Source organism: Tympanuchus pallidicinctus, unplaced genomic scaffold, assembly GCF_026119805.1.
Source record: "Tympanuchus pallidicinctus isolate F22 unplaced genomic scaffold, pur_lepc_1.0 scaffold5, whole genome shotgun sequence".
NCBI classification, from domain to species: Eukaryota; Metazoa; Chordata; class Aves; order Galliformes; family Phasianidae; genus Tympanuchus; species Tympanuchus pallidicinctus.
Genome location: NW_026294769.1, coordinates 30,739,720 through 30,765,817, shown reverse-complemented (window position 1 = coordinate 30,765,817; position 26,098 = coordinate 30,739,720). Strand labels below are relative to the sequence as shown.

The 26,098-nt window shown below is 42.4% G+C and overlaps 1 long non-coding RNA gene across 2 annotated transcripts in view; it reads right to left on the bottom strand.

Moving 5' to 3' along the window:
* The window catches only part of LOC128091276 (uncharacterized), a 72,835-nt gene extending 47,847 nt beyond the window's left edge, over nucleotides 1-24,988 (bottom strand). Inside the window, exons 1-2 of one of the 2 annotated variants that reach the window (XR_008211325.1) lie at nucleotides 12,071-24,988; nucleotides 7,396-7,485 (exon numbers count right to left, since the gene is read on the bottom strand). This is a non-coding gene — a long non-coding RNA (uncharacterized LOC128091276). Of the gene's footprint in view, nucleotides 1-7,395; nucleotides 7,486-11,192 lie in introns of both variants that reach the window. The other variant, XR_008211326.1, reaches the window with a different exon arrangement.
* Nucleotides 24,989-26,098: the final 1,110 nt, after the last annotated feature.

Genomic DNA, 26,098 nt, shown 5'->3' with positions numbered 1-26,098 from the left:
TAGATATCGACTGTAGGCATACTGTAAATCAGAACAGATGTCCTTTTGCTCAGTCCAGCATCTCATTGGAAGATGAAATATGGCTTCTACATTTATGGGAGCAGGGATATTCATTAGCATTAGAGATGGTGCAGTTTGGATTGAGACCAAGACATTGAACTGAATCCACTTTGGTGGCATTGATGGATGACCTCTGCCTGTCAATAGATAGAAAACAGCTATCCATTCGCATCCTCCTGGACTTTTCTTCAACACTTTACACTCTTGACCTGAAGGTACTTTTGTTTCTCTTGAGAGTGTTAACAGGGGCCAGAGTAGCGTGTTAAATGCCTGAGTCCCTTTTGGAGGGATGCCAATGACTAATAGAGGTAGAAATCTACACTTCTGTTGTTGGACCTTGTATCTATCCAGTCATTCGAGGATCAATTATTATTATATTGTATTTTAATAATGTTGGGGTTTTTTTCAGTGTACAACAATCATTTCAATTCTGGTTAAGTCTCCTAAAGTGTTTCCAACCTCTTCCAAGAAGTGAGAAATCCCTTCTGATGTTTTCCAAGTTTATAATAAAAATGTTGACCTAAGACAGACCCCTGTGGAACTATAGTCAAACAAACTTTCCAGTCTGGCAATTACTTATTTCCAGCTACTTTCTGAGCAGAGTTTTCCAAGTGTCTGAGCACCTGCCTTACAGTAGCTTTGACTACTTCATGCTTTCTTAGAATTTTCTTGGAAAAATATATACACGACAGTGTCAAAAAGCCTTGCTAGCATCCAGACATGTGACATCAACTCAGAAAGACCCATATCTTGCTAGACATGAAAATTAAGTAGAGCTTAGCCCAGCTGGTGTTTGACAAAGTCATATTCTTCTGCACCAGTTATCTCCTAAGCAGTCTGATTGTCATCTGGTGGTTTGTCGATAGCATTTTTTTTCTCTTATTTTTCTGGAAATAAAAATCAAGCAGGCAGTCAATTTATTGTTCTGGGACTTCTTATTATAAAAACAAGTAGCATATTTGCTTTATTTTTGGTACTCTATAACTTCAGTCATTGTTTCCAGATCACTGAGACGGACTTTCTAAATTTGAAGTGAATTTTGTCAGACAAAACTGATTTGACAATATCAAATTGTGTAGGGGGTAACAATATGCCATCTTCTACTTTAACCCTGACTAACGACTAATGACTTTTGGTCATACTAATGACTTTCAACCAATGGCTTCTTTGCTTACAGTGTTAAATGTGTTAGGCATTTGATCACAGTCAATGCTTTTAATGAAGATTGAAATAAAAAATCCCACAGGCAGTTTGGATCAATTCTTTCCTTTGTTGTATTATTAGTAACATACTTGCAGAAGAATGTTTCATTATTATTTTACATCCCTTGGAATTTATGTTCTGACACAGCATTTCTGATTTTCTCCCTGTGTCATGGAATATCCTCATGGATATTCTCAGTAATATGCCATATTTTCTGTTTTATTCTTGAATTTATGATTATTGAAGAGATTTAGCAAGAGTAACACCCACTTCTATTTGCAGCTGGTCAAAATATACTCTCCAACCCTGGCAACCAGTTGTCTGGTTCCAGTTATTAGTGCCTATACCACTTCTTGGCCAGGCTAGAAAGCCAGGCCATATGCAGAAAACCCTTGAAAAATCAGAATGTGCATTTTCTCAACTACTGATGCTATTCCGGATTTGTCATGTTTGTCCTCTGCAATTTCTACTGGCCTCCCATCAGACTTTCAGTCAAATTTACAACATTCTTAATGACCTCCATGTTTCTCTGGTCTGCATAGAGAACCTAAAAAATCTGTGTTCATGCTAAGGGGTGAAAGCTGTAGTCCTCTACTCCAGCAAGATCCTTGATAAGAATGGGAAAATTGTCTGCACAGAAAGGGGGACTTCTCAGGCCTTGATGAGAGGCAGGGAGTGAAATAACCTCTCCACAGCTGGTACCTGTGAGACTTCTTGGGTCATGTCTGTGTTTGTGTCTAATTCTAACCTGCCTTCTCCTGCACACTTTCTGCTGCTGAACAAGGGAGACATTTCTTAATACAACACTGCAAGAAGCTCATGGCACCCTCATACTGCCATGACAAATACAATTTTGGAGCATATACAGAATCAAATTGGATAAATAAACCATAAGCCAAGCATTTTAGCCAGTGTGACTTTGTTTTGTTATTTACAGTAATTGTGAATTTGTGAGCGGGAAAAGTTCTCAGATTATTAGTTTGATCTTGATACTTTGCCCCTTGACTGCTGGGAATTTGGGTTTGGTTTTTTTTTTCTGGGAATGGGAATGGTGAGGAGTAGGAGGGTATTGTGAGGAATCTAAAGCTAACTGGGTGAAGAGACAGAATTTACGATTAGAGCTTTATGACACATGATGACTCCTTACTGTGTCTTGATTTCTGTTTCATTCTTTTTGACACTATCAAAATAGCAAGTGCACCAACAGATTTATAACATGATTGTAAAAATCCTCATCCCCCTGAAGCAGGACTGATACAAAGGGCGAGTGCACCTCTGTTGGACCTTACTGGCTTCTGTGTTTGCACACATGCAGCTGTCTGAGACACTGGGAGAAAATATTCAGCATCACTGCCATTCTTGAGTGTGCTTTGGCAGCTACAAAGTCCAAGCAGAAGCAATCAGCCCTACATGAGCAACAGTCCTGAGGACCACTGATGCCTTGGAGAGGGTCTTCCACTGTCAGATGAGCACTAACTATGTAGTACTTTGTTTAGTTATTGCATAGCATCCACCAAGTTGGCATTTCTATCTGAAAACTTCCCCAGAAAAAAAAAAGAAAAAAAAAAAAAAAAAAGGACAGATTGTATTGAGGACACGAAAACTTCACAGGGAAGTCCTGTGAAACTTCACAGGGAAGTCCACAGCCTGTCCTTTGATTCAACTGCTGTCTGACCAGCAACATCTCCCTTGTTTTCATTGCTGTCAGACAAAAGAGCAGCAGCTCTGAAGATTGTCAAGGCATTTTTTGAGAATAAGCCGGACACAGGACCCAAGTAATCATCCTTGGAGATTTACGTCATCCTTTGGTGTTTTGCCCATCAAAATAGAGCCTGCTTCAAAGAAATGACATAGCCCCCTTGATGGCAAAGTGCAAGCACTGGGAGAAAGCTTTTGGATTTGTGACTGCTTCACAGCACAAGTCTTAGCCTCAGAGAAATTCAAGTTTACCAAAAGCCCTTCAGTTATTTTTCTGTTTCATTTCCCCAATGCCCACCAGATTAGAGCACAGCTTGGCAATGTCACTAGAAGAAGGAGAGAGAGAAAAGAAAACAATAAAAACAGATGCCAACTACAAATGCTATTGGCAATGTTTCTGATATTTGCCATAAAAGTACTTCAGACAGAAATGTTTTTCATTTCTATGAGTTTTGGAAAGCTTCAAATTTTAGCTGGTACTGCATGCAAAATCAGCAGGTCTATGCAAATATATTGGCATACATAAGATTGACAAGTGGTGAAAGTTGACAAACTCCCATCAGAGCCAAAGCAATCTCTGCAGTGTGTGCTGATGGAAGAACTCCTGCTCTCCCTTGATGAAGATAAGAGTCTTTTATAGTAAAATGAAAGCAAGGAATCAAAGGCTGAAAGTCAGTCTTCCAGTATCTCATCTGATGTGTGACTTGATCAAGGGATATTCGTGATTCCCAGTATCACAGGCGAGATCAGAAAGGAACAGTCTCCGTACTGAGACTGAGTTCCCTGGCAGCTGTAAGCATACAGAGATGAGTCTTATGGACATTTGTGGCTTACCAGAAAATGGTGCTAATGTACCATGATATTCTTAACCTCAAATTATGATGTTCTCAAAGACCAAGAGACATTTAGTTATTGTAAGAATGGATCTGTTCCTTTGCATCCTGACGTAGTAGCCCACCAGCACATACTTTCAAGATTCCCATTGCACATACTAAGATAGAAAAGCTGAGCCTGTCATGTAAACATGATTCTGGAAGGCAGGGCTACGTGAAGAAAAAGTGGAGTTTAATTGGAGTTTTGATGTAGCTGGAAGAATAGACAACATTGACACTGCATGTTTTCGGTAACATTTATACTCTATCTTGGTCATATAGAGGTCTAGATATATACACATATATACTATAACTACTCCATTGACCTTAGTTACTAGTTGTCTTCTAAATCTCATGTAAAATCTTCAAGTATTCTTAAATACACAGAAACAGCTATGAAAGCTAAGTGAAGTTGTTAACTTTTTTTTTGATACTATTTCTTAATGATTATTGTTTGTATCAAGTGGCTGTAAAGCTGTGTCATATATAATATTGTGCTTATGACTGGGCAGTGGTTTTTGGCTTAAGAAAGAGGCAGAAGAACTGTGTGATATTCACTAAGAAAACAAAGATCCATTTTGCTATCTTTTCTGGAGTTTCAAGAGGGGAGTTGTTCAAACTCAGTTGTATGCAGTTAAATCTGTTCTTTGATGCATAATGGTGGTTCCAGAGGGAAACACGTATCCATGTCTGCTTGGGCTCTAAGCTGACCATTTTCTTCTATTTCTGTTCTGGCTCTGGGTGTCCATGGCCCTGTTCCTGCCCATCTGTAGAACTCATAAAGTCTAATTTAAACACGGTAACATACACAGGCAGATGATGACTTGGAAGTACTTGAAGGAAGGGATGCGCTTCATGACTCAAGTGTTTGTGATCTCAGAATAAAACTGACAATGAAAGTCCTTTACATGGAAAAAAATCTGTCAGCTTTTCCACAGAAAAGACCATTCTCTTTTGTTATCGCCTTCAGAACAGAATGCAGAAAAATCTAGGAAGATTTCACCCTGCTTTGTTGGCTGAACCTGATTTAAAATGGGAGTATATGAGCACAGCCTGAATTTATATCAGATTCGTGAGTTTTCAGTCAAAATGGAATAATGAACACAGTTGGCTGAGCAGTGAATTTCACCAATATCACAACAAGCCTTCCAATTTTCACTAAATATGAAATAGTTTTGGGGAATAATAGTCTTCCAGTTATGATCCAGCCATTTCCTCTCCCACAGGAATTCCACAAAGTTATAGAAAACAGTGATGAGGTATACCCTTGGCCACTGCTTCTTCTCCTGAGCAGGTACCTATGTGGACGGTGAGTGGCTAGGATGGGTGCTGTGATATGCTGCAAATGAAAACACAGCACCTAAAGGAAAGCCTTGGTGCAGAAGTGCATTCAATTAATGATTTAGGACTACATTACTCACGCAGCTTTCTAATTCGGATTGCTTCATGTTTATACTTTGGCAGACCAGAGGTGAATGGATTCCATGTTAATTTGTTGATCTATACCTATTGTAATTAACATTGTAAAAGCGGAGAGATAAAATTTTCTGGGATGCTGCTGGATGTTTAATCATGTTCAGCAGCACAAGTTGGGGTGACAGGGATATTCATACCATGGACACGGGGTAATATCCCGCTCTTCAGAAAAAGCTTTGCCCAGAGGAACACACCCATGGCATCTCCTGTTAATTGACACTTGTTTCCTCAGGCTGAGGGCAGATCTGCTGTTTATTGTGTACCTGTACATTAGCATCCCTCCGAGTTTACACGAACAGACAGTCACAACATCCAGGCCACCAAAATTCACAGCCAGGGGGGGACTGTCTCCTACTACATGACACAACTGCCACCCCCCCAGGTGTGCTGAGGAAAACGGATGGGCACAGAGCCCTGGGGAGCCACCAGTGGCGAATAACCAGTGGAGCTGCTGCAGAACAAGAGCAGGAGAGAGCTGGAGTGGCAGGGCGAAGACCGCCTTGTTCCTCTTTCCCTGTCAGGCCTGAGCCTGGGGCTGCAGGCGATGCCGCCAGGCCGGTGGGACAGCCGCCGGCTCCTAGGCGCTGTTTGTTGTTCTTCATCCGGCGCAGGAACTTGGCAGGAGCCGGTTCTTGCTCCGGGTCCCACAGGCAGGAAAAGTCTCCCAGCCCGCGGAGGAGACAGGCTGGCTGAAAGAGCCCCGCCAGTCCCGCTGCAGATAAGTTAATGTACACAGAAGGGATGTAAATTACCACGACCCTCAGCAGCAGGACACTGGCCAGGGCCTGTCAGGAGGAGGACAAGCGTCGGCAGGCTCAGCGCCTCGCTGACGTTTACCTCCAGATAGAGCCGCCGCTGCCCTGCAAGGAAGGACCTCGTGGAGCCAGGGCTTCCTTGAAAACAGCTGCCTGTCCCCGACACCTAACGACTAATTCCGTTTTAATCAGGGGAATTAATGGAAGGTGGTGCACTGTTTTCCCAAACCATTTGCATGGGGACAGCAGCCTCCCCCCTGGCCTCACTGCCATCTCCATTATGTTTCCTTATCAGAGCTGATTTTTTTCCTGCTCCCCACTCCGGGGATCTCGGCATCCCGTTATCTCCACCCCCGAGCCCTGACGACACTCTTCTCCCTGTTTACACACTGACATCACACTGCAGCCTCCCTCCCACCCAGAAATAACCCTGGGGACAAAGCAAACAGGAAAAGTCCCATGACGCATGCACTGCTGTGGCTGTCTGTGCAGCTACAGCCACATCGTCTGAGCCCAGGGCTGTGCCCGCAGCGAGCAGTGAGCCTGCAGCCATGGTGACACGATGTTGCATTGGATGTTGGGCTCTTATGTTGTGTTGTAGGAAGGGATGGAGGCCAGGTGGCCTCTGGATATCTGGATATGAGTCAAGTGAGAGAGACAACACTGTAATCCTAGTCTTCAGGTTCATACTTCAGCCACCAGACCGTGCTCCTCTGTATAAATGTTTAACTCTTTCTCCCTTCCCATGTTTCAAGCATTCATTCCTTGATGGAGACACATGGGTAAATTTAGAGCCAGGTACTCTGGATGGGATGGTGGGAACAACAGTGGGAAAATGCCTGTGAGATCACACTCAGTTGTTCCAAATAGCCTCTTGTAATCCACACACAGCCCATTAATTTCAGCAGGCCTCCTTGTGTGGTAAGACCCTATCCGAGATGTGTGTGGGAGGCACATTTAGGCCCATGGAGATTTCATTATTATTGTAAGCTTCAGAGTTAAAAGGCTCCAGGGGACAGCACTTTGCACTCCCTCTTGGGGAAAAGCCAGTCTTAGCCAGACCAGCTTCTCTGTATTGTCCCCACTCTTACAAGCTGTGCTGTCTTGTGATCGTTGTGCATTCTGGCCAAATACCTGACAGCAGACAGCCACCATGGCCATGCTCACTTGAATTATGCTGCATAGTTTAGGTTACCCAAGTCTTCCTAAATGCATGTATTATTTCTCTGTCCTTGAAAAGGCAATTTCAGTTCAGCAAAGAAAGGGTAGCGTTATGGAAGCCAGAGAGCAAGAGCTGAGCAAGAAGCACCGTCCTGTTTGGCAGTATTTACCTGTGTGACTCCACTGTCTCATCTCATGAAGGTTTACTGCAGTTGGTTTCACAGGCACATTCGGACATGGAGTAGATTTGCTTTTGTAACCTGCATTAGAAACAAGTGGATACACAAGTCACACTAAGGCAGGTCAACACAAGACAGTCTTTTCTGTCTTCATGGATTAAACAAGCTACTGTTTTGTAGTAGGGAGCTACTGAATTTTTTTCCTAGCAGTACAATGCCCTGAAACCTAAAAGATAGCAATTCCTGGCGAAAGATAGCTCTCTGTATGGATACACACTTCCATTTTTTTGTTGCTGTTCTGCACATTAACTAACAGGGAAACTAGCAGCAAGATAAAGAAGTATGTTGGTAATCAGGTAGACATTTAACAAAGAGTAATAACCTCTCTTTTTAATTTACACATGCAGAGCAAGGAATAGAAATATCCTTGGCCTTGGTGGAATGATTCCAGCATCACATGCTGTAAAGGTTTTCTAGGAAACTGATAGATGCCCTTTTCCATGAGGACACTGATGTTGTTTTAGGGTCAAAGGGTGATCAACATGCCAGGGTTTGGTTGTAACAACACCCATTCTGCTCAAGGAAAAATTAGGGTAGATTCCCAAATGAGTCCAGGAGTGCAACGCAGCCAGTGGCCAAATACCCTCCTGGCCCTGAGAACCATTCAACACCCATCTGTGCGAAAAGAACACAGAGGAACACCAGGTGCTCCACTGCAAGAAAGAGAGACAAATAAGAGCAGAGCATGGGGAGCAGAGCACGCTTCCTTCCCTCCAGCTGAAGATCTGCTTTCCCTGGTCGGCCGGCACGTGTATGCCAAAGTGCTGGCAGGCTCTGTAGGCTGATACATATTTTCGTCTCTTCCTGCATGGAATGCCCCCCGTGTTTTCTTCCAAAATAAATTTGCATTCCTAGCACTGGCAATCTTTATCTTTATGTGCAGTTTTGAGCACACCCACTGCTTCCGGACTTAAGGCAGTTGTAGCACAAAGATTTACTGACATCAGATAGCAGTTTTCTTATAACTGCTGTAAGTTGTTCTTTTGGTGGACGGGACACCACTGGACTTCAGCTGGACGGAAAATAGAGTTTCACCAAAGCAAGTGTTTTGAGCAGGAAACTGAGTCATGAATGAACATATCTTGAAAGCTGACATGCTGATGGAAAGGACTGGAATAATTGCAGTATTTGAGCAAATGCTGGTTTGGGTTCTAAAGGGGCTGAAATCTGGTTCTAATAAATGTTGTGATTTTCACGGCAGGTGCCAATACCTTTAAAACAGGACCAGAACCACTCAAAACACGTACAGAAACAGTTCCAAATAGCTCTTTCTCAGTCCATATGTAATGTTAGAGTGAGAAAGAGGAAGGAGGGTACAGTAGAAATTTCTTCCTGGGCCCAGATGTTGCATCTGCTTAACCCTTCCCGTGCCTCCAGAGGCAGCGACTGGCAACAGAGACACAGCCCACAGCACACCAGCAGGCTGGAGAATCCAGCCCCACATTTTTGTGTGTTCTGTTGCTGCACTCACACCTTTTCACTGCATTTCATTTCAAGACCATGCTCTCTTGGTTTCAAATAGGGCTTCTGTAGTGAGTCACCCCTAAAATACCCAGCACTATGTATAAACACATCTGAGGTCTCCTGAAGGAATGAATCCCAGTTTTCAGTTTTGCAACAGACACCCTGATGAGATGTTGGCCTGTCATAATGCTGTCTAAATGTTCAGGGATGTTGTTTCGGGATGGAGTTCGCATTTTTTCTAACATAAATGCAGATTCTGACACAGGTGCTAAGGGATTTGGGGAGGTATCTGGTTCAAAAAAAAAAAAAAAAAAGTTTGCTTGACTGTACATAGCTGGCCTCTGGCTTCCTTCAGAGATGCTCCCCCTTCCCCCAGCCTCATGCTTTGAATAAGCATCCAGAGGCTTGGAAGCTTATCCAGACTTATCCAAATCTCTTTGAAGGGATGGATTAAGGCAGGAACCCTGGGACCCAGGCCAAGAAACCTCAACCGAGCAGCAAGTCAATGAGAAACGAAGAGTCTGTCCAGGGGAGCTGGCTAAGGAAAAATGAAGAAGTCCATCCTAGGGAGGCGACAGGAAGGGATTGTCTGACTGGAGAAGGGGGGGCACTATGGGGAGCCCAGCAAGGAAGATGAAAGAGAGCAGAGAGGGAGAAGGTTGGATCAGAAGGGCAGGGACAAGGCTCACTATGGTGGGCTGAGGTCCCAGTTGCCTCAAGTCAAGCCTGCTTCAGGGGGCTGGGACCCAGCCTGCGAGTCTTCTAGGAAGACATTATTGTAGGAGACTTCTGGTAGAATCTTGCTGTGGCTCTAACAGCCACACTGGAGGAGCGGGCTGTTATCCCAGCAAAGATTACCTTATGGGAGTCATAAATATTTGCAGACCTGAGGAAATTTTATGAAATAATAAATGGTCCCAGGGATGAGGACCAGGAGGTTTCTATTCACATAATACCATGGCAAAGTACAAGAGGACCTTTAATAAAAATGAAATATGGCAAAATAAGTACTGACGAAAGGAAACCTCTGTTCATACAGCGCAGTATAACCTGGTGTCATTCTTCAGTAGAACACATCTCTTGATCTACAGATCTTTACAGACTGAGCTAAGAGCTAAGAGCTAAGATATACAAACAAGTAACACTGTTTTACCAATCCATGGTATTAAGGACTATAAGTGACAGTGAGCTTTGATTTCAAGTGTGCCATCTAAAATCAATGAAGATGCTTGGATTATCTGTTGGATGATGATAGATTTGCTTTTGCTGATTCCATTTCACTGGAAATGAACAAAAAAATGAACAATATTTGTTCATTTTTTTTTTTCCCCAGGCAGACTGAAGCATTGCCAACAGAGCAGTCTTTCTGCTGGAGAAGGGCAGGTCGAATACCCTGGGACATCATGGGGGTATCAGCCGTGCAGGAAGGGTGGATGGGAGCCAGCAGGAGATGGGGCCAGCGGATGCCTCTGCTGCCTGGCTTGGCCAGCAGCCCTGCACCCGGGATCCTGGCCTGCCGTGTGCTGAAACAGAGCCTCGACCACCCAGAAAGACTCCTAAAGCAGGAGTTACCCTTTTTCAGTCACCTAGTTTGTTGTTGTCGATGTTTGTTTGGCTTTGGTTTTATCTTAGCTGTTTCATTCATCTTTACATTTGGTGGTTTATTTTTGCTACTCAAATTAACCAAACAACAGGCAATTAGTCTGCTTCACTGCATAAAAGTTATGAATGTTTCATGTTCTGGGCTTCTAAAAATGGGCGGGAATAGAAGTAACATCATCAATTTACTGTTTTTTTTTTCATGATTAATGTTGTAGTAACTGAGAATAGAGACTACCTTCCAGCAGAAGTAGCTTTGGAGCATAGTTGGAGCTCAACAAGGTTGTCTACACATAAAAAAGTCAAATTGGTTCATGGTTAAATGAGGCACTTGAAAGCAGAGATCAATTTTATTTTTTCTGTCCTTTCTTTTAACATTACAAAGACTTTTTTTTTTTGCCACCAAAGACACAAAGAACATTTCCCCGTGGTTGACTCACACTGTAAACTAAATTTAAAATTCTAAGGAATAGTGGTTATGCCTGAGTGAAGCTTGTGGATCGTAGAGAAAAAAGACATCTGCTTCAATCAGTGCTACAGACTCCTACAGTGTCTCTGAAGCTTGGACAACGCTTTACCCCATTTCCAGCCCGCTTTATCTTTTGTATTTCTTCCCTTCCCACAGGAAACAGGGTGCAGAACATGGAGCAGAGATGAGGCCCTACCTCAGAGCATGGTGCTAGAGGCTGTTCTCTCAGCTGTGCCTCTTGAGAAGTGAGAAAGAGCAGAAATTTTTAACACAAAGCTAATTAAGCCAGCGCCTGCAGCCAGCTCAAAGACCTGGCTGATTTGCAGTAGTCTCGGAAGAGTCCATCTCACAATGATAAAGCCTGGAGACTACTGCATCTGCCAATCTCTGTGTCAGGAGCAGCAGCACAACAGTTACGTCAGGGAGGCAGTAAGAGGGGAAGTGACAAGTTACTTCCAAATACGACGAAAGAAAACATTCAAAATGTTTGTCTTAGAACTATTTTTCTGGTTAATGTTTAACCTTTCATTTTTCCAAAGCAATGTTCTTGTTATCAGCTCCATTGCTGAAGGTCACATATAGAATAAAAGTCATATCTTAAACATGAATAAATAACACAAGCAGAAATTAATTGAGTGCAAGTGACTCATGCGACGTTTAAGACTTTCTTTACCTACCAATGTAAGCAAATGGTGTAACCATGTCCCTTTTTGTCCTGTGAGCTGAAAAGAGATCAAGTAAGCCAGAAATGACCTATTGTGCCATGAATGCACTCGAGCTCCATTAGGAAGGCTCTCGTCCTATTCAAGGAAGGAAACAGCTATGGGACGAGAGGACAACTGTGCCCCAACAGGGGACGTGCTCCAGCAGTAGGGAAAGGTTCCCTGCTAATGGGGGAGCACTGGGAAAGCCTTTTGACTTGTGCTGTCCTGCACTGAATGACAGTCATGATTTTGACTGATGCGGGGAGCTCCCTGATAAGAACCCAGGGAATAAAAACAAATTCTTTTGAGGAATTTGTGACCAATAAATCAATCATTTCATTAAAGCAAGCATGCAATGCATATGGTTTACCTCCTGTGTTTGAGGGTCTCAGCAGTTCTCAGATGCACAGGGGTTCATCCACTGAGGGGATTTGTTCAAGCGCAGGGGAAGATAGCTGGAATCTGGAAAGAGTTTCATTTGGATTTTCTTCATGGTAAATTCCTAGCTGTATTTACTTACGATTCTAAGTAGTTGTGTAGTTTCGTGAAGGACAAACAGAGTCAGAAAAGAAACAGTTCTCCTATTTGCACCAATTATTTGTACATTTCAGAAAAAAAAAATGGAACAAGTGCTCCACAGCAGAACAGACAGTTGTTTTCTGTGGAAGGCAGGGAAGCAGCGACTGTTGCTTTTACAGATCTAAGTGGAGCTGAATAATTTCTAAGATAACTGCTGAGGCAGTTCTTAAGATAATTATTAGTAATCAGATAGAGTTTATTTGTCCAGGTGCTTTGGTACTCTGGTCAAATCAAGCTGATTGATTCTTCCTGTTCTGGTGGGAACAAAAGGAAAGCAATATTATCCAAGCAATCTGTTTTCGAGATGTTATATGCACTGCTATCTTCATGGTTAGGTTTTGATGGTCTTATCTATGGCTGATACAGCTTTCACTCTCAACAAATGAAGACCTTGTGTGCTGGGCCTGCCACAGAGAAACACTGGAGGATGAAATTAGGGAACTCTGGGCACTGCTTTGACCTCAGGACCCATCACTATAACACCTGGGAAACAGGAAGCAACTTTCTTTGCTGCTGGGGTGACAACTGCTCTCACCTCTACCTGACAGTAATGGGCCAGTCTGCAAATCTCTTATGGGGTACAAGTAGCTGAGCTTTAGGGGTTTCAAAAAGCCTTTCTAAGGGACTGGTAGATAAAGTGTTGGAATATTCAAATAGCCCATATGCACTCTAATAGCAATTGTAATTTTTCTAAAGAAAGTTCTTTTTACTTGACCTTTTGCTCTGTGTGCTGTAAAGCCAATAAATTAAAATCCAGCTTTGATGTTGAAGATACTTGCTGTACTCCTGGAAATGAAAGCAGCTGTCACAAACGGCTTTTTTTTTTTTTTTTTTTCTTATTTAGAGAATAAACACTGGCAAACAGACAAATGAGTTGTTGTATTTCTCCTAATTGGAGTCAAGTTTAATTTTTAAGCTGATACTAGCAGTACTGGAGCAAAGTCTCAGAAATATAAACTCCAAAGAAAGAAGAGCCCTTTATTCAGTGACAGCTCTCACCTTGTCACAGCTGATACTTGGACTTTGTCACAAGTTTGTGAGGTGAAGGAGTGGGGGGACAGGCTCCTTTGCATTTCTGAGACAATGGCTAAGCCTGGACTAATGCATATTGAATCATAGAATCATTAAAGTTGGAAAGACCAAGAAGATAATTTTGGCTGACCATCAACCTATGCCTTTGACCACTCTAGACCATGTCCTACAGTGCTACATCCAAACGATTCTTGAACACCTCCAGGGATGGTGACTCCACCACCTCCCTGGGCTGCCTCACTGCTCTTTCTGAGAGAAATTTTCTCTTAATATCCAGCCTGAACCACCCCTAATGAGGAACGCCCTCACCAACACACAGTATTTCTCTTTCTGAATAGGAAGTGCTGTTGTTTTGTTTTGCCTACTTCAGCTCTCAGACAAATTTAATTTCTTTCTTCTTCCAAGAAGCTTGGATTTATTTTCTAGACCAGGATCTAGATCTAGAAAAATAACTTCATCTGGCACAGCCTCTGATTTCTGAAGAGAAAGGGGCTGTTCAGAGTTGATACTGCCGTCCAAGTCACTGTCTATCACACTTTCTTGCTCTATTTTCACTTTTCTCATGTAACATCACATCATCTCACTTAATACATTTGTTTCTGATTACTGGCTGTGTATAATGGCCCAGCACAGTGCCTTACAGTATGCTATGGCCTCATGCCATGGGAAAACATATTCGTAATTTTTATGACCCCTGTGCAGCAGTGATGCATTTTAAAAAAACAGAAGAACATATAAAGGAATTATTTTGTAGCAGGATTAAGCATCATTACTCACAGCAGACATACACATTTGAACTCATTAAGCCTTTGCTTTGTTATTCTTGGTATTTCAGAACATGTGCTCTGAGTGTCTCTTGGTTCTTTCCAATTCTGCTATATAAAACCCCTTTAAAATTAGGCAGGACTAGACCATAAAGCTCTTGATCTCAGACTCTGGGGACGGATTTTTCCCTGCCTGTCAATCTGGAGTGAATCTGCAGGCAAAGGATTTTTATTTCAGCTTTAGATGGTCCAAAAAATGCTGATGGTATGATAAGAAAGGTGACAAGGATCACCAAAGTGAGTGGGTTACAGCAAATGGATACACACATCCTAAGGTTGCCTTCTGCTGTTCCATACTATTAAAAAAAATAATAATAAAATTAAAACTGAGAAGAGTCTGGGTAGATGGATGAATGGGGTGGGGAAGAAAATGTCAGAGCAAGCCCCTGGCTATTTCTCATTTCATTTCACTCAGTGGCAATACGTCAAAAACAGAAGAAAAGGGAACATTGAAATTTAAGGGAGGGAGAGGATGTGTGTGAAAAATTCCATAAAATGTGGTTCTGTTTTAGACTCTGCTGTATGGAAACAACTTCAATGTTTTTTGCCTTCTTTTTTAATCCTTTCTGCAAGATGATGCTTTTAAAGGAAACAGGCTAAGTCCCAAATAGCATAAACCCTTCTCAGAGTCATGCTACTCAAGGTCTAACTTCTGAAAACTTACTGGCAAGTAGAGATGGAGATCAGCCTCAGCCTTGGTGTAAATCCACTATCCACTCTAGGGCTGCATTACAGCCGAAGTTATTCTCCAGAGAGATAGCTCTTTATTTTAAGATTAAAACAGTACTGAAGCAAAGTAGAAAGCAGAATCTAGTGAATAGCTTCATTCATTAGGGTGGAAAGTTTTGGTAGAGTGGACTGGACCTTGAGCTGTCACCACTGCTCTTTCTCCTTGGCCCTCTTGTCTTGGAGAGTCTATGGAAGAAAAGGTCGTTCCATACACACAACTAATTCCCCACTCTACATACCAGTGGCATTACCCATCTCTGGCCTCCCACACACTGTCATGTCCTTATCAGGACACTCACACACATGCTAACACCAGGACACTTTGGTAGCTTCACAAAAAAGCAAAGCTATTCTTATGAGTCAGGATCTGGTAACACTAAGTTCTAGAAAAAATGTGTACAGACTGATAAGCACACAGCTAAGGATAGTGTCTGCCTTCTGGGACTGACTGCCCCTGCCTTGAAGTCATCCAGAAGACAAGTTGAGAACATGGAGATCTCCGTGGGCTACTTTTACAGCGTTGGACATCCCTAGAGCTTTATAGAATAACTGAGTTGAAAGCGTTGAACCAAATCTCCCCAGTACATCTCCCACATGTTCCGTAAAACGCCTCCACATTAAGAGTTTCAAAGCTCTTTGTGAATGAGTTGACTCTTGCTTGTTCAAAAGGCCATTCGGCCATGTTTCCCATGCAGTGAAGCAAAATCAGATGTGCTCAACCACGTTTCCACTTCATCAGTCTTTTCTTCAGGTTTGCCATTCCATTTTTACTGCTCACCGTTTTATCTGTGTGCTTCAGCTGTTTGAGCAGTCAGCTTTGTGATGTACTCGGATTCAATCTGGTTTGCGTGTAGGAATTTTCAGGTAAAAACTGAATGCAAACTTGAAGGTTGGCTACAGAAATTTGGTTTAGGAAAATTAATTTTGTCTTGATAGAGCTGAGAACAAGGACAAGGAGGAATGCTGCTTCTGCACACTGTCTGATGGAGCAGAGAATTCCTGAGAATGGAAGCTCTCTGCAGAGGTTCACACAGAGAATGTGGTTTGGTCAGAGAAATAATATTCTTATAAAATCATTGCCTCTTGTGGGCTAAAAAATGAAAATACTGCATAAAGTCTCACCTCCTGGCTTTGTGCTTGTCAAGAACAGGATCTATTAGTCTTTTAAAAGAATAATATTAACACATGGTAGCCAAGGAGATTTATGTGAACTGGCGCATAATCAATGTTTCATGAAGGGTTGCTTTTTTTCCCACTTCATTTTTTAAAATTCTCAGAACTGCCATTAATAAACAAAATTTTACAGTTCCAAGTTTTCCTTGTCTTCTCATGCAGAGATGCTCCAGTTCTCTGGACATTTGCTTTCTTCCTTTTTGGATAATGATCTGTATCCCAGAAAAACTCCCAGAGCAGTAGTGTGCAAATGTTGGGAAGCCTTCTTTCCATCCCTAGAAAAATGGGCCGCTAGATCTCTTTTAATTTGCTGTCTTTAAAATCATTTGTCTGCATCCTCCAATTATTCTGGCAAATGTGAGACAAACTCCACTTTGACCAGCCCCAGCAGATAGCACACCCCAGTTGCCTCACAACTTGCATAGTCATTTGGTAAGTCAGTTATTTTATAACTGCCTTCGCCTAATTGCAGCTACGTAAATTGCAATATGAGGTGATGAGCAAGCTCTGACTTCAGTAGTTTTCAGTGATGACACTGAGGTCATGGGCTGGCTCTAATAGCCTTGTAACTGTACTTCACTGTGGGAGTGGAAATAGCTTGTACGTCACGATGCAATTTGGGTCTCCTGGCATTTCTCACACAGGGACAAATGCACACAGGTGCAGCCCTGGCACCAGGGCTGGTTCAATATCCTTCCATCTCAACGTACTTGCAGCTTGACCCCAGTGACTTACGGTAATTTGGAAAGCCACTCTGGGCTGGGGTTGTTTTACAATATTGAACTGACAGTTTTACTGCATGTGCGTAACTCCTAAAAGAAGCAGAAATCAGTTGTCAACCAGGCAAGAACCAGGTTTGTGACTGTTTTCTTTTGCACGTGCCTAATTTCCTTAAAATGTAGACCATGTTGTTGTCCATTTTTTTTTAAATTATTTTTTATAGGTAATTCTTGACCTTGACTCCAAGGAAAAGTATGTTTCTTCAAGAGAATGAAGGAATACCACCTATTCCTGGGGCACAATATATATTCCAAGGAAAACATTGCGCTGTAGATGCAAGAGTCTGTCCAGTTTGTCTGTCCAGAAGAAGCTGGTGTAGATACTTTCCCCACATATAATCTAGAGATATCTTCTGAACTGTTGGAATTAAAAGCAGGCATGACTACATCAGAAAAGCAGACTGCCCCTTCAGGTCTTTACATGCACTAACACTGGAAGAGAGACCAAGAATTCATTTATGTGCCTATATATATATATATAAGATATGTGCATGCAAATGTACATATATGTGATGTATGTGTTCTACATATGCCTGTGTGTTCTCTCTATATATACATGCATGTATGCATGCATACATGTGTATATGTGTGAATGGGAAAAGGGAAGAACAAGAGGAGCTCCAGAGTTTGTCCTCCATTAACCAGGTCATCTTTCAGACGAGAAAAAATGCTATGACCAAGCCAAGGCTTCTGCTCAGTGAGTTAATGCAAAGCCAGAAAACTGTGGCAGTAACTGCTGTCTGAGCACAACCAGAATTTGAACTACTCTGTATGTGTGCATTGCTGTACAATCCATTTCTAAATAAGCTGCATTTACGGTTTGGGTAATGCACTGAGGAAGGAGGTCATTTGCAGTCCTGAGGCTACAAACTATATCCTTTCCTTGAAACAATGGTAGGTCTCTGGGAGAAAAAAAATAAATAGAAAAGAAAAAAAAAAACAACACAACTGAAAATGCATTCATATTCTTTCAGTGCAGAAAGTTGTCACAAGATTTCTGAATGTGAATCACTCAATGGTGAAGGGTAATAAGAAAGAAAAAGGTTGGTAGGAAACTGGTAAACTGTTGTACATACTCAATTATTTTAAAAGATTAGACCACAAATGGGTAAATCCTAAGTAGGAAGTCATTTCATTTAATTGCTTGGAGGCAGCAGTTGCTTCTAGAGAAAACAGACTGAAATGATTCCCAATCTTTTCATTTTCAGCAGCTGAATCCATGTCTGGTCTCAGAGTGAGAAAATCCCACTGCTAACAGTGCACACCTCCACAGTGAATGACTGAAAGCTAGAACATTACAATCCTAAAAGCCTGTCTCCTTCATCAGCAGCAGATGTGCCATGGTCTTTCCTTGTTCCATGACCCCTGATCTAGATCTGCTACTGAGGCTGTGCCTAATGTGTCCTTCCCAAAGGGTCCTTTGCCTTGTTCAGAGAAGGATGGTTGGATGGCTTAGACCTGGATGCAACATGCTCATTTGGTCTGTGTCCTTCCTGACTAGTATCACTTTGTTGCATGGAGTCTTTCATGTTAGAAGACCGAGGAACTGAAGTATATGCCTGCACATGGAATGGAAGCAAAGTTATTGTTTTTTTCTTGAAGTGCCTGTTTTTCTCTCTTAGACTCTTCCTAAGCTGTTTCCCAGAGTCTCTGTAAGCCTTTAATCTTCGATCTTTGACACTTGTCAATGATCCTTTCATGAATGATCCTTTCATTTGATGTATTATATCTAGCACTTACCTCACTCCTCAGATTTAATCTTTGATAGTCTTCAATGGACATACTGAAAATATAATTATGTGATTCTTTTGATAGCCTTCTCCCAGTCCTTCACTTCTTTGCTTCTCTATCTTCTCTATCAGTCGTTTAATACTGGTGGTACTGTTTGTTAGTTACCTGCCCGAGTTACACACTGTAGCCTTCATGTGATTTAAGGGATTTAAAAATTTGCAAGTAGGTTGGTCAGAAAATAGCTGCCCTATCCCAAGTTTATTATTACATGCTTAAACAAATTGTCCCAAACAAGGAAGACAGAAATGAAAACTCCATCAGAGGACCTGAGAAGCTGCCAAGTCATGCCAAGTTCAACTCCCTGCCCACTGCCCAGATCCTGGGCTCATGAGGATGCATATGTAGCTGTTGAAAGAAGCTTTATGAGTTATATCATTGAAGATAACACGCAATGACACTGCAGACCCCTGGAAGAAAATCAGTTACCAAAGTGACAACTGTGGAGTCTGGAATCTCCCTCAATATACAGTTTTTAGGCATTTGTATTTCACCAGTAGAAAACAGAAACTGTCCTTTATGAAAAACACCTATTCTCATTTGCTAAAAATCAATTCTACTTGAAAGCAGTTTTGATGTAAAAGCCTTTACCAGCCCTACAAAAAGTAGCCCTCTAAAATGTTTTAATAAGACAGATAAGTGTAAACTCAACAGTGAGTACAATAGAAAGCAATAAATGGCCGTGCGTGGTCCAGGACTTTTGGTTGAGTTTGCAGATGTGAAGAATAGGCTAGTAGAGTCTGGAAAGGATGAAAGAAAGGAAGAGCAGAAAGGCATGGATTTGAAACATGTTTGTTTTTTTTTAAACCCTGAGTCAAACCAAGAGCGTAGGGATCTCAAGGCCAAATTCTTGATTGACACAAAAGCAGTGTAAGCCACATGTCAGACACGAGTAGATCAGAGAGTTGGCCTGGCTCTACTCTCCTCGCACTGATATGAAGCAGGAGTAACTGCACTGAGGCCAGTAAATAGGTTTTAGAAGAGTGTCAGAGCAGCGCCAGCAGATTTAAGATTGTTTAGGGGATAATGGGTCTTAGAGCAATTTCAGCTCTGGTAGCCTGCGTGAGATGGTAGTACGTGTCAAAAGGACAAAAGCAAGGGTGTATCAAGAAAGCAATTAACAGCAGGGAATAAAATAGGAGAGCCAGCTTTGCTCTGCACTCTCCTTTTGTCCCCGCTCTGGACAAATTACACTTGCCTTTTCCTTTCCAGAGGCCGCTCTGTTGACGTCCATAACATCAGCGGCGGTGCATGAACTTGTAACATCAGTAGTGGCGTAAGCAGTGTTTGGTTTGGCCCAAATTACAGGACATTAAAAAGCAAAGTGAAAAGGAAGGGCTGCTCTTTTTTTTAATGCAGTATTAATTGCTTTCTCCTCCCCAGTATGTACTGGAGTCCCTCTTGCAAAGCCCAGGATTAAATTTCATGTTCACAGTTGTCCTAAACCAAGATACTACCCTTCGCCTCTTATATTTTTTATTCTTGTTGGATATAACAAAGCATTTCAATCAGGCCAAGTCACTGAAGAGAGAAATGCCAAAGTAAATAGAAAAGTTTAAATTACTACAGCAAAGGGACCAAAATTTCAGCCAGGACCCGACTTATGGGGATTTCCAAGCTATTCTATAGGGCTCCACTATATAAATTTTCTAGATTTGACTCACCCATCAATTTTGATTATCCCACTGATTTATTTCTGATTACAGAGGTCATCTCTGTATTTAAAATGTCATTTATCTTGTCGGGAAGGTGACCAATGGGGTTTGTCAGAGACTCGGGCTGGTCTCCAGCTCTCTCTGCCTTGATGCTGCTGGCGGGGAGCCACCAGCCTCAGCCACACTGGGTGAATCGCTGGGTATCCCATAGGACCTCACCCCCAAACCACTACACTGGGCTGCAGCCCCTGCACTGCACCTCAGTAGGGTTTGCTTTTGCACGCAAACATTCATTATGTGCTGTAAAATAGACAGGGTTTCACTTATTTGTTGTCTCACATTTGAGGCAACAGGCTCATTATCAGAATGTGTTCATTACCCAAGCTAATAAATATTTTGAACATAAAGTATTAACATTAACTTAAACTCCCTTGGGTTTTTGGAAAGAGACCAAAAAATAAACACATCCGTTTCCTATTGTTGGTTTGCAGATATTTTAGGGCCCCCTCTTTATTTTTAACCTTGATTTTTTCCCTCTTAACCAAATGGTGGAAATCTGTTAGGAGTCAACAAGAAATCACAGGCAATGGCAGGGAAACCTCGACTTTTGGGAACTTTGCATCTAACTTTTCTCTTGTGGGAAAAATTGTAAACAAAAAAAAAACAAAAAACCCACAACTGGCTGCAAACAGGAGTATTTTAGAAAAAGATACATGCAAAGATCACACAAACAGTTCAAAATCTTAGTGTTTTCCAAAATGCCAACAATAAATAAGCCTAAAAACCTCGGGGGCAGAAATGTTTAGAAAATAGAATTCCCTCCAAATCAGGATAATAATAATGACTGGTTCTGGTGCTATTTCCTAGCTGCTTATGAGCACCTGCAGTTGTAGTGGCTCTGCTGGCCAGCTGAAAGCATTTGCCCTCAGTCAGATGAGGTCAGCACATCTCCAACCTACTGGTAGGGTAGAGGTAAAGCACCCCGCAAAATCCAGTAACTCACTGGATTGTCACGATCATGTGACAGAAAAATAGGAAAACCTGGACACCATCACCTGTGAACGTGGATGGGTGGAGGTCCCAGGCCTGATGCTGAGGAGCAACCATTCAGCTAGAGGAAAGCAACTGGGAGATGTATTGATGTGATCCCTATGTCCTGCGCTGAGAAGGCAGCAGAGCCTGCAGACTCTGACCTGGGGTGACTTGGCGTTCATCTCTTCCTTCTCTGGAGCAACATCCAGTGAAAAGCCAAACCCCCACATGACTGTGGAGGTGGCTCAAGACCTGCTTGAAAATGTCTTTAGAAAAGGCTTGACAAGTAACCAGCAGAATAAGGGTAATTTGTTCTGATAATTGGTTATGACCCAGTTTGCCCAGTTGCAAGCCCAGTTTGTGGGGTGGCAAGCTTGTTGCAGAGCTGGCTCTTTACTCTGCGTGACTAAAAAAGTGATTTTTCCTGCTTTTGAAAAGAATTGTACTTCACAACTATTTGAATAGATATTACTATTAAAAAGCTGTCTCTCTGACATAATGTGTGTTTCCTCCTTCCCTGTTTTCTCTACTAATCTGTATTTGCAACATAATAAGAGAGAGAGGGTTACTGGCAAGAACACCCTAGCAAAGCGTTAAGGGAACTAGTCCTGTTCGCAGCTCCCACTTTGTTTTAGAGAGGAGGTCCTGATCTCTGAGCCCAGCTTCCTCATCAGGATTTCTAACAGTCTCTCAGGACCTTCACCCCCAAAACAACTAAGGTTTTCAAGATCTTTTCCTGTTGCATAAGGAAAGCAGAGCCAATTTAGTCCTATTCACCTTTCCTGTAGGAAAGACCTATTTTCTAGCTACCAGCTCTTGTCTTGTATCATGAAATATCAGCTCTTTGGATCAAGAGGTACAAAGAACAGTGAGGATGATGGGAAACTGGACTGATTAACTCAATTTTGTATCATTGAAAAATTAGAATGCAGCGTCTATATCAATACAAGGAAACACTTCTTCATGCCTCTACTTACAACGTTAAACAGCGAGAGAGAAAAAGTGAGTAAGCAAGTGAGAGGGAGATTAACGAATACAATACACAGGAGCCTAAATTGAAACATCATTTTTCACAGAAATAAGGCTTTGGCAGGTCTCATGCTGTTTGTGATGTAGTGTCTCTAGCTGGTCCCAGTAAAAGTTGGCTGCAGTTTCTCAGAACCTGCTTTTTTGAGACTCACTGACTGCTTTTCTTCCCACAGATCTGATTAAGCTAATTGCACATATTCGTTAATTATAAGAAGGGAGGTCATTTATCTGCAGATAGCCTGAAAAAAAAAAAAAAAAAAAAGTTGTTGTTTTAAAATGGCTTTTTTTTTTTCCTTCATCCTGGCTTTTACTAAGGTGTTTGTCTTCTGCTGCCCCACTGTGCTAAGGCTGGGCACTCTGGCATATCGACAGACTGCTGGGAACTTGTGAGGATGCTTTATGGCATCCAGTCCCAGGGTTTTATATCTTGAGGAAAACATAGAGCTGGTGAGATCTCCTTCAGCCCCAGTCTGAGCTAAAGCACAACTGAACAAAGACTGCATATTGGTGCTTTTTGAATTCCTCCCCTTGAAACTTTTGCAAATGCCTCATACCAAAAACAAAATCATGCATGCTATCAAATCTGCTTTAAAGATCAGCTGCTGGATGTTTTGCAGAGTTGCTGAATGTAGCAATCCGAGATACATGTCAGCACCCAGGGTATAGCAAAAGAAAATGTGTTTCAGTTATTCCTCAACTTCCGCACTGCCAAAATATCAGTCTCAAGAAGGCTGTCAGGAACAGATTCTCCATGGCATTATCTTTCCTCATTCTCTAACCCAAGTAGTAAGGACATGCTGGGCATTCAGGGCAAAATTTCCCTTTCATCACTCAACCCAGTGAAGAATGTTCAAAAAAGGCAAGGAATTAATGTGTGGGGGTGAGATGGGCAAAGAGAAGGAAAGTCATTGGGATGAGGTTCAGGGAATTTCCTTGAGCTATGGACAACTCATCCAGATCTCTGCAATGTCTGGAACGTCCTCCATCCATTGCAAAACACAACAGATTTGAGGATCTGAACACAGGGGAGAAATCAGTACTGCCATGCACTAACTGGCATTATGCCTGCTGATAATGAACACCATGGATTATTTATTTAGAGTTCAAACCACTGTATTGTCCACCCCAGTAAGCTTTTGCTGCGGCAAGGTGCTCACATGACATTTTCCAGCTTGGGATGGAAGGCAGCGATGACTGTTTTGTAAGTTGTGTCTATCTTTCTGATTTGACATTTAGGGTTATCACTGGCCATTGCCCAGCAAATGACCGAGAACCAGGCTCAAAATCATTTAAAAGAGAAGCTGATCTGGACTGTCATAGTAGCTGCCCCTAATCCCACTCTCTGTTGGGCACCTATGGACTTCTGTAAAACGGCTTCCCCTTTCATCCTGGATCTGGTCCAGTGCCATGTTCCTACCTTTTCTGTGGGCTTTGTTCATTTCTCCGTATGTGCCTTCTGCAAGCACCAAAGGTGTCTTTTTAGTCTAATCGTCTGAAGTGGTGTCAATCAGCTACAAAATATGCTCTGTCATACAGGGTTTGACAAAAAAGCAAAGAAATTATGTCTGCCAGCAGTCCCTGACTGCTTCTGCATCTGGGTTCTTCCCAGTGCCATGGGAGCTGGGAAGTCCACACACTGGCTTCTGGGATTAAAGCACAGAGGTTCACCCAGCATTTGGTAAAGGCCCATCTGTCTGTGAGAGTATGTGGAGTGGGGGTTATGGGATGGGCCTGGCCATAGCCTCTGCTGTATTCCCTATGTGTGGTCAGAGGATGCTCCCATGCAGGTAGAGCATCACTGACCATCTGTACACCGTCCACAACTCACCCCAAATATCCATGTCCATGGCTGTTAGGCTGAGATACAATGCAAGCTTATAGCTACAGTCACATTTTCTCCCATACAACTTTTCTCAAGTGTTTGGGGTGGTGAAGTGATGCTGGCATTTCTCTGCTGGAGTGCCAGGCACAGACCCCTCAGGAGCATCCCATTGGGATGCAGACATGGCAGCAGAGGCTGTGTCTCCCAGCGGGCAGGGAAGAGGTTAACCATGGAGCTGCGCAGAAAAGGCCAATGGGCAGAAGGCGTTATGGTCTCGTGTCTGGATGTTTTAGTGCAGAGCTGTCGTGAAGCCTCACAGAGCTGAGCGGTCCCTCGGTGGTTCCTATAGCTTTAAAGTGCCCGGGATGATTTAGTGGAGGGGAGGGATTCCTGATCAGAGAAGTGCCTTTTATTTTTTTTTTCTTTCCCCCTTTTTTTTTTTTTCAACATGTCGCTGATCAAAGCGGTGCCAGGGAGGCTAGGAAGAGCAGGATCCTAATGGATCAGCTGTGTAAAACATGTCAGCAGACAAGCCCCAGTTCTCAATATGTCTCTCAGGGAACAGCTCACAGATTAGAAAGAAAACACACACGCACACACACACATGCACGAACCCTCTTGCTGACCTTGTGTCAAGGAGTTAAGTGTTATTTGGAAGTGATTGCAATCGGCTTTTTTTCTCCTTATAAAACAAAAAAATACGCTTCCCAAATATTCAACAATAATTCAAGAAGCAATGGAAAGATTTACACAAGTTAGACAATGACCTATCGGAGACAAATGAAAAACTGAGTAGAAAAGGGCAGTGGACTCTATTGTTAACTAAATGAATCATAGCCCCCACTTACAGACAAGCTTCTCTCCCTATACCCCTACAACCATGGCGTATCTTGATGTTCATGACCCTGCCACTGTTTCATTCTGCACAACTTTTGGCAAGGTGCAGAAAAAAGACTTCTGATTTCCTTTAGTAGGCAACCCATTGAAAGGCAACATCATGTTTTAGAGGATGAGAAGAAATTCGGAAATTTATGTTAACAGGAGAAAGAAAGAAGTACTTTTGAAGTTTGGGACAGTAAATAAACTAGCAATTATATACACACATGAAAGGTGGTTTTACAGAAATGCTGGTGTTAAGATTGCCTTGATAGTGCTAATTAATGCCTTGTTTAAAATGCGCTGCAGAGTTCTTCAGGAATTGCATAGGAAATGCAATGTTCCTAATTCTGTAATTTTTTTCCATGTAGCCCAAGTAAAAACGTTATGTGCGTCAGCAAGATGAGCAGCACAAATCAGAAGTGCTTGCAGCAGTTTCCATATGCTGATGGGTCCCCTTCTCCAGTACCCAGCTCGCATGGTGGCAATGAAAAGCAAAATCTTCTCTTCCATTGCAAAGACACAAAAGCAAAAGCTTGTCTCCAGCTTCGGGTGGTCGTGTCGTTATGGTCCTCCTGCTGCAAATGTGTACTCCCTACGGACTGAGTCAAAGTGCTTGCAGAAACCAGCTCCTATGTGCATGGGCCAACTGCTTGGTGCAAACGTTGTGTGTTGGCCTGCACAGACAGGTGACGTCTTCCCATAGTGAAAGCATCAGACAAATGAGAGTCTTTCATCACCATCTTTTCCCCTTCTTCCTCTATGGGAATTCTCCATGCAGATAAACACCACTGAATTTGCCATCTTTAGAGAAAGAAACCCTCAAAAGATATTACGGCTGCTCCAAGACCCCCTGCACCATGTTCCCATTGCAACTAGAGCTGAGGAACAAGGCTGATGTTTCTGCTGGCCAGCAATGAGGAGAGGTAGTTATTTGATAAAGTAGCTGAAAACCCGGGGTTACATAAACAAAGAAAGAGTTCACTTCACACAAACATCAGCATTTCCACTCAAATAAATCTGTAATGGCAGCTTTCATCTCAGGCTAAAAGGGAAAAAAAGCCAACAACCCAAAACAGC